Source organism: Onychostoma macrolepis, chromosome 07, assembly GCF_012432095.1.
Source record: "Onychostoma macrolepis isolate SWU-2019 chromosome 07, ASM1243209v1, whole genome shotgun sequence".
In the NCBI taxonomy this organism is placed as follows: domain Eukaryota; kingdom Metazoa; phylum Chordata; class Actinopteri; order Cypriniformes; family Cyprinidae; genus Onychostoma; species Onychostoma macrolepis.
This window is the reverse complement of record NC_081161.1, coordinates 1249455-1259222: the sequence shown is the minus strand read 5'-3', so window position 1 is coordinate 1259222 and position 9768 is coordinate 1249455. Positions and strand designations below refer to the sequence as shown.

The following is a 9768-nucleotide window of genomic DNA, read 5'->3' as shown; positions in this document are numbered from 1 at the left end:
ACGTAACATGATCATGCGATTTTGTTGTCAATCAGTTCTTATTTAACAGGACAGATGAACCGTCTCTTGCTGATGGATTGTTCATCGCACAAGATGCCAAATTATCTGCCTTTGTTGACCAGATCAGAAGCCAGATGATTAGTGTAAGGATTTATTCAACTCTATAACCCTTCTTTATTTTAAAATTGTGCTGGGATTACATGTAACGCATTGCTTCTACTTTCAGCGGATCGGTCATGATGTATGTGGGCCGGCAGCATTTACAGCAGGCCGAGAAACATCACAGAAGTCCAGGGCCGAGGTGGATGAGGAGGGTCTTGAAATAGCTGTGTGTCACAGACATGGAAACTTGCTGCAAGGCTTGAATCACTACCGTGGTGAAATATATGCCCTTCCCAGTGTTCCTGCAGAACGAGCTACACATGCAACATTCTGTTGTAGACATTGCTTGCAGGTAAATAAATAACCACTGCCAAATGATGTTTTACCGTTATGCCATGGGCATAACACCATGGATAGCTAAAAAGTACACCTTTATTATATTATGGAGTTAGAAATTGAATATGGCTACTGTGTTATCAGTTTAGTTTACTACTACAACAGTTTAGTCCATAAGGTATAAGGAAATATTATAATTTATATGACTGCATAGTGTTCTTTGATTGAACTGTACCAGTCATATATGTCCTGATTTGACTCCTTACCATTTTGTTCCATGCACATGTGTTTTTTCCATTACAGGTACTGGCCTTATTTGGAAAAGATGGCAGAGAAGTTGCCTGAGCTCCTCCAAGACGCTCCTCTTACCATGACGAAGCCTTTTCTGTCTGTAATGCATGCTAAGGCTCACACTGGCAAATGTGAGGTACAGTGTGCGAGTTAAATGTTTGCATCATAAGATGTTTTTTAAGGAACATAACCCTACAGCATCAGGAAAAACAAAAGCTTCCTTTTTCTCTCTAAATACAGGTGTTTCAGAAAAGGTAGTGCGCATAAGTGAAATCCTTCCGTGCAGTGGTTTCCAGATCTGTTCTGGAGTACCAGCAGCACTGCACATGTTTTCCTGACACACTCAGTTCAGGTCTCGCGGTCTCTACTAATGAGCTTGTGAGTTATGTGCATTGCGGGGGGTCCTGTCGGACAAGTTTGAAAACTGGTTTTATAAAATGTATTGTTCCGGTCCTTGATTCTGATTGGTTGAGCTGCGTTCTGTGTGTTGCTTGGCAACCATTTTTTTGGACCCACATCTGTTTCTGAGGAACTACATTGTTTGGTGGAAGAATACTTTTTTTTATATATATCGTTACACTTATTTGCTTTGTTTTATTTTGTGAAACCTTACTGCGTATATGGAATAACTGTTTTATAAAAGCAATAAGCCCCGTGAAGCCGTGGTGTTCAGTGAATTTACAACAGCTAATGGGGTTTGTAACAACGCCTCTTAGCTGTTATAAAGTCACTGTAAACCACGGCTTCACAGGGCTTATTGCTTTAAAAGTGTTTTATATAATTATATATACATAAATTATGTACTTGTAAAACTAATTTTACATTTTCAAAACTTACTCATTTCACAAAATCTAATTTAGACAGGTACATTACAAAATCATTTTAAATGACCATTTAATATTGCAGTTTGTTAGCTATTTAGTTTATTTTTGTTGTTTTTTCACATAACTGTACAGTAGAGACCCAGAGTTGGTTATTCAAGCTGCAGTGCATGTTTCCAACGATATCATTCATGAAATGCTGCCTAATTATCAATGTCAATTTTCTCATTTTGTTTACTTTAGATTCACCCAGAGAGCTGACCAGAGAAGGATACTGACCGAATACTGCTGTATCTTACACAAGCGGCACATTCTGCAGCAGTGACCAGCACCTATGCCAGTGTCAACACTGACCCTTCGTTCTTCACGCTGGAGGAAGATGTCGAAGAGGAAAGTGAGGACAACAACAGTCCAGAAGTTTCTGAAGAAGAGTTTTAAAATGTTAGCACAAACTTTGGAAGCCTTGCTTTCAGCATCTTCCCAAAAGACCCTTGAGTTTCGACTCATGAAATAGTTTTTTTCAGATTTATTACAAAATGAATAAATAAATGTCCTTCTAACCCTGGCCTATTGTGTCTGTTGTTTTTTCTTACACCAACCTGTTCTCATTTTTCTCAGATTTGGGTAGCAGAAACATTACCCATGAGCCTCTGTCACCACTGCTAGACAGCGTTGCTTACCTGTTACTTTTATATTTTATGAAATTGGATTTTACATGGGACATTACATTACATAACTCTTACACGTTATTATTTAATGCCCATTTAAAATGTATATTCACTTATACATTTTTTGTTCTTTTAGGTAATTTAGTTAGTATTAATTTGACTGCCCACCATTACTGTTTAATCTCAAGTTTTATGTCCCTTTTTAAATCATAATCATAAGTAAATTTAATAAAAATAATTACAAATGCTATTAATGTTTGATCTGTGGGTAACATTTTATTATAAGCCACATTACATCTACATTAGCCACCATGAACAACAATAAGAAATATATATATATATATATATAAATACAGAATTTGTAGAATACTGTTATTATTATGTATTTTGCATTTGTGTGTGTGTGTGAGAGCAAACTTGTTTTTCCTACATTGTAAGGAATGTCCTCACAAAGATAGTAAAATGAGAACATTTTAATGTTGTTGGGCCCCACAAAGACAAACTTTTTTTTTTTAACATTTCATTTGTAATATCAAGTCATTAAAAAAGTCAAAATAAAATATAATACATAATATATACACTATGCTTCTCCTAAACCTATCCATCACAGAAAAAAAAAAATGCTATATTTGTATTCCCTACGTTATGGGCATCAAACCAACCCGGTCTCATAAATAACACGACTTTACACTTTACATGCTTTTTCATCATTAGGCTTTGATGGGTGTCGTGGGACCATTTGATGACGTGGAACTGTTACGCAAATTCAAATTGACAAACAAGCCGATTTGTCACTCACCAATGAATGAACAACATGGAACATATACTGCATTAAAAACTAGAGCACGCACATCACTGATGTCCAGCACATGAGGAGTGAAGGGGGTGAAGATGAAAATGCGGCACTGATTTTATAGTTGCATTATGTTGTCATAGTGAAGTTGTCTTTCTGTCAGTGTCAACACTAGAAATGCAAGTTGTCGCAGTCCATCCATTATATTTATTGGTGTTCATCAAAAAGCAAAGAAAATATTATTATTATTACTGTCAAATATTTGTTCTTGTGACACCCATCAAAACTAACACAAGCATAATGTAAGAATATAAAAGGGGAACAAGAGAAAATACTCGGACAATAAACTGTGTTGATTCATATTTATGTCTAAGACATGCACACATGTGAAAAAAATACACATTTCAAATGGTCATAACTCAAAGTCCTGTAAGAATATCAAAGAAAAAATTGACAGGATAATTGCTTACGCTGTGTTTACTAAATAATGTTGGGCACAATTTTCAGACATATATGGAAAGATGGCTTAAAGGTGCTTTTTAAAATGCTCACAGTAATATACCAAACTTCAGCCTGCCTCTCAGATACGTCATAGAGGTTTTCATAATGAATATACTTAGATATCCAATTGTCCATTAAAGATAGTAATTATATTGTTTATATACTAAATGTTTTAAACTACATTACCCATAAGATTCTGTTATTCTATCAATGGAACGGGAAAACATGGCGCTGTTATTTGTAGTTCATTGAAGTGTGTAGTAAGGCCGAGAGTAGGGTTAAGATCTCTGAAAAGACGTCATTTCTCACAACATTGCATCACTTTATCGTTAACTTAATGTATTGCTAACCTAATAATAGCATCAAAACACACGTTGGAACATGGAACGCTGTTTTATATCGTTTAAAAGATTGTCCAATCACAGCGAGCGCGGCTCCACACTTGTATGGTAAATTACGTCAGATGTTTTCATCCACATGGGCAGTTGAACAAGTACTTCTACTTAAACAACACAACTCATATTTTACAACGACAGTCTCCTTTGTGTGGTTAACCTGATGCATAAATATATTTAAAAGAGAAACATTGTTGTCCTAAGCAATGGCCTACAGCAGTCACTTAATATGCACCTGCTACGTGCTTCTAACATTTACTTTATTGTGTATGTAGAGCATATATAAATTTAATCACTTATTCATGCTATTCTCCACCACTTGAACTCTTGGAATTTCAATATATATAATTAATAATAATAATAATAATAAACCAGTGACCACGGCAATAAAAGGTTTAATGAAGCTAAATGCAAGACTTTTTTTTTTTTGTTTTATGTCTATATAAATGTAAATGTAAGAAACTCAAGGAATAATTTCAAGTATGTCATTTCTGTAATACACAATCAGCAACAAATTTCGTGAATAATGTAGGCTATTTCATAATGTTTCAGAAGGATTTCCTAAACACTCAATATGTTCAATTGTTCAGACAAGCAGTTGCTATATAAAAATGCAGAAATATAAATTTGACAATAGCATCATGATGCTCGAAGCCCAGGGGCTTGTTGGCTTGGTATGGAGCATCATTTTACAAGAAGTATGGTTCTGGTATTTCATCACCGTCTTCCTGGTGTTCTTATCTGCATCAGCGTCTTGGCTGTGGGCTAATAGGTGCTTCATGGTAATGAATGATAATTATAACAACAACAACATGGCTTTATCAAAATGTTTCAGCGATAAACATACCACTAAATGCTTTTAGTTAAAGTGCATGTATTTATGCTCTTAAATTAAAAACTAACAATTATAAACAATTTTAAAAATCAAGTGTATATAAAAGAACAAAGCCACTGACAGTTATTTCAAAACATGTTATCTATCCAGCAACACACTTACATATATAATTAATATTACTTTTATCAGTACTTAATTTAGTTTGTACAAACTTACCTGATTCTTTTCAAAAATGTATTTTGGTAGGGGAAACTGGTGGAGTCTTTATGAATTCTGAAACAAATTAAAAAATGGTTATAATTTGTAACAGACATAAGTAAAAGAAAAAAGTTCTACAGACATCTTCTAAACATTGTCATGAGGGTCATGGATGAAGATCATTGATAAAAGGAAACTGAGAATTGAAAGTAAACTGAACAAGACCCTTTTCATTGACGTTACAGTAATATGGGATGTAAAAAGTGACATTTTTTGAGACGTGGGGATTCCCACAACACACCACACTTTGTGTTTTTGTCTTTTTTGTTAAAGTTTTAGTTTTTCTTATTAGGAGCCTTTTTACAATGCTCACATGCCCATGATAACAGTCACTGCTTTGATTATTAGATTCAGGTTTCTGAAACACTGGTCAGAAAGTTGATTTCATGTCATGTTTCATGGTTTGTATGAACATAAGGAATGATCATAGCAACATAAAAAATATTTGCATATACATATATGTAAAGCATGAATACACATGTACATTAAACTTAGAAAAGCTAAAATGTGTCTGACTGCCAGAGTCATTAGCTTCCAGTTAATTTAGCTTTACAAAAACACTCTGTTATATTGCTTTATTGTGCAAACCTGTAACTGTTATCACATTATTTTAGTTTCATTATCATAATCAAACACACTGGTTCATCACACATGTAGAATCAACATTTACTTCACTTTGTTATTCTTCTAGTGATTTACCTTTAGACACTAATAAACTGGAAGGCTCACACATTCAAAGGAAACAGCTTCCTTCCATGTTGCAAAGTAATATGGAAACTAAATGTATATGTATATGTATATATATTTTTTTAATTTATTTAAATGTATTTTTTTTTTCACAAAAAGGACTACGCTTGGGTTGTATATACTCATAACATTAAATAACTTGCTAATCAAAAAAATAAATAAATAAAATATGCATATTACAATATGTGCCTTTGTAGAATTCTAACGTAGACCTTTTTAAAAAACCATGAGAAAGACCCTGTTCCTTCAGGTGACTAAAACTGCTTCACACCGCAAAAACTAAGAGCAGTTTTGATTCATATATCAAAACAAATTCACAAATCAACAAATACCTCTAGGTTCTGCTTTCCTCTTTATTTGTCTTTTTTTCCTGAGTCTGGACCGCAGTGGACACAGGAGTGAGTCTAGAAGCGGCAGAAAGGGTAGAGGCTGGTGGCAGAGGACTTGAAAACAGGCTGAGTCACGGGGAGACTTGAGGAGCCACGGATAACGACATAGGTGAGGACAAGGAGGTTGTGAAAGAAATAGGAGAAGTTAAGGAGGAAGATGCAGAGTAAGTAAAAGAGTTTCAGACTCAGGGAGGAGCGGAGGTGTTGACTCTGATGCCGGAGTCTCTGTCTGTGTGCCGTTTGTTGCTGGAGTCTCTCCCATGCTGCTTGCTGCTTGATCTGTGTTAGCCACTGTTTCAAAAAAAAAATAAAAAAAATAAATTGTGATATGAACCTAATAATATGCTGTAATCAACACATTCAAAACAAATCTTTTTAAATGCTGAAATAAACTATGCAACTTTTAAACTCTGTGCTGGCATAAGAAACTAATACATGTGAGAAATACATGTGCCTCTGTCACGAATCCTGTCCATGAACTTCCATTCACCCTCCACCAGAGGTCACTCTTCTTCTTCTTCTTTTGGTTTTATGGCGGGTTGCGAACCAACTTCAAAGGTGCATACCGCCACCTACTGTGATGGAGTGTGAAGAGAATTATCTAATTTCTATATCCTATAATATAACCCACAATTCTTGATTAATTTTTTGACTACATTTATTTGTTTCCTTGAATTTGGACTATCATTTAATATATTCGTTATATTGAATTCCCGGCACCCTACTGCTCTTCCTTAAGAATCCTCCTTTCTTCTTCATATGCTTTACATTCCTTAAAAACATGTTCTACCGTCTCATCTAACAAACAAACCTCACATAAGCCTGTGTTGTGCTTCCCTATAATGTGTAAAGTGTAATTTAAATTTGAATGTCCTGTTCGTAAATGTGTAAAAATAATTTGTTCTCTTCTACTTAAATTGAAACTTATTTTGCTTTTCTTTACCGTTTTTTGAATCCTATAAAAATACCGCCCCTTATGACATGCATCCCATTCTGTCTGCCATTTCCTATTGCACGCTTCTAAAACTAACTGTTTACCTTCTGCTCTATTGAGTGATATGTTTATGTTTGGTTCTTTCATTTTTAATGATTCTTTTGCCACTTTGTCTGCTTCCTCATTCCCTTGAATTCCCACGTGCGCTGGTACCCACATAAATTGAATTATAATTCTCATTTGTTTTAAACTGTATAACCTGGTCATGATTTCTATTAAAATGTCAGTTCTATTTGTTTCGAAGGATTGTAGACTCTTAAGAACAGCCATTGAATCAGAGCATATTATTACTTTATCAGGTCTAACTTCATAGACCCATTCAAGTGCCATTAAAATCGCTATCATCTCACCCGTATATATTGATGTACCATTTGTTATCCTTCCAGCCTTTTTCACCTCAAACTCTGTAACATAGAAGGCAGCCCCTGTCCTGCCATTATCTACATTCTTTGATCCGTCTGTGTATATTTGAAGAAATGAATAATGTGTGTTTTTGATATATTCACTTACATATGTAATTAAACTAACAGCTTCACTCATTTCCCTTCTATTCTCGTGTAATTGTGTATCTATTTCAGGTTGTGCTATTAACCAAGGTGGAATTGGGGACATCATCACTACTGGAGCAAATGATATCAAGTCTAAACCACCTTCAGTAACCCACCCCGTTATTTTCCACCCCGTTGATCGCATAAGACCAAGCAAACCCTTTACCGGTTACATTTAAAATTTCCCAGCAGTCATTCAGGACTTCCCTTACAGGATGATTATCCCTTTGTCCCTGAAGATTGATCCAGTATGCCATAGCTAATTTCTGTCTTCTTATATATAATGACATTTGTGATGTTTCTACTTGCAATACTGCAATTGGCGTGGTTTTAACTGCTCCTATAATAAGTCTTAATGCCTTAGCTTGCATGACATCTAGTTTCTTTAGCAATGTTGATGATGCTGACTCATAAACAATGCATCCATAATCTAGTGTTGATCGCATAAGACCAACATAAATGCCCTTTAATGACTGTTTGTCAGCCCCCCAGTCTTGTCCTGCTACTGCCCTCATTAGGTTTAAAACTTTAACACATTTTTTTAATATATACTCTATTTGATCCTTCCAGGTTAATTTATCATCAAACCACAATCCTAAAGACTTAAATTTTGACACTTTCTCTAAAGAAGCCCCATATAATTTTAACCTTTTCTCCCCTTTAATTTTCTTCCTTGTAAATATCTGATAACATGTTTTAGATATTGAAAATTTGAATCCCCATTCGACTGACCACTTTTCAACTATTTCTATGGCTTCCTGAATTTTATCTATATTAAAAGATATATTCCTTCCTCTTTTCCACATAATTCCATCATCTGCATATAATCCAGTGCTAATTCCTGGTGCCACATTTCCAAAAATATCATTTATCATAATATTAAATAATATAGGGCTAATTACACTTCCCTGAGGTGTTCCATTTTCCACACTTTTGATCTGAGATACTTCACCACCGACTTGAACTTGAATTGTTCTATCAAATAAAAAACTTAAAACCCAATTAAACATTCTTCCTTCTATTCCAATTCTCTTCATTTTAATAAGTAACCCCTCTTTCCATAACATGTCATGTGCTTGTTCCATATCAAAGTAAACTGCCACTAATCCCTCTTTAACTGCTATAGCTTTTTTTATATCCGTTTCCAGCTTTACTAAAGCATCTACTGTTGATCGACCTTTCCTAAAACCATATTGATTAGGTGCCAATACTCCCTTACTCTCAAGTACATAATTTAATCTATTTACAATCATTTTTTCCATTAATTTACATACATTTGATGTAAGTGCAATTTGCCTGTAATTCCCTGCTATCGATGCATCTTTACCTGGTTTAGCTATAGGAATTATTATTGCATGTTTCCATGACTTCGGCATTCTTCCTTCTATCCATATCTTATTATATAATTCCAATAATACTTTAAGTATTTTATCATTTGCATATTTAATCATAATATAATAAATTCCATCTTGTCCAGGTGCTGATTGTTTTATTTTGTGTACTACTCTTTTAAGTTCCCATATTTTAAAGTCAGTATCTAATGCTCCTTCGCCATCAGGTCGTTTATTACAAATGTCTTGATGTTGATTTAAAATGTCCTGTCTTTTTATTCTGTAACTCTCATCAAGATTTTCTTTACTATGCGCTTTCTGAAAAGTTTTGACTAATAATTCTGCCTTATCCTTTTCTGTAACAGCTGTCCTTCCTTCTCCTGAAAGTACTGGCATATTTCTGGTTTTATATATTCCACTCATTTTCTTTAACATATTCCATACCTCTCCTAATTCAGTTTCCTTCCCTATAGAACTACAATAATCTCTCCAGTATTTCTTTTTTACCTGTTTAATTGTTTTCCTTGCCTTTGCTCTTTCCCTTTGATATTCTATTACTGCTTCTGGTGTCAGTGTCATTTTCAGCACTTTAAATGCTTTATTTCTGTTTTTAATTGATTTACTACATTCCTCGTTGCACCATGGAACAGCTTTTTTCTTCCCATTTCCTTCAACCTTTGGTATACTTGCTTCTGCTGCTTTGACTAAAATCAAACTTAACTTTTTTTGTACCCTTATCAATATCATCCTCTGTACTAT

At 34.5% G+C, this 9768-nt stretch overlaps 1 long non-coding RNA gene across 1 annotated transcript; it reads right to left on the bottom strand.

The window, feature by feature from the left end:
• Nucleotides 1–2535: 2535 nt before the first annotated feature.
• On the bottom strand, nucleotides 2536–7275 carry LOC131543510 (uncharacterized). Its single transcript, XR_009271919.1, has 4 exons — nucleotides 6585–7275; nucleotides 6080–6427; nucleotides 4959–5015; nucleotides 2536–4672 (listed from the first exon to the last, which is right to left on the bottom strand). It is a non-coding gene; the product is annotated as an uncharacterized LOC131543510 (long non-coding RNA).
• Between the last annotated feature and the right edge of the window lie 2493 nt (nucleotides 7276–9768).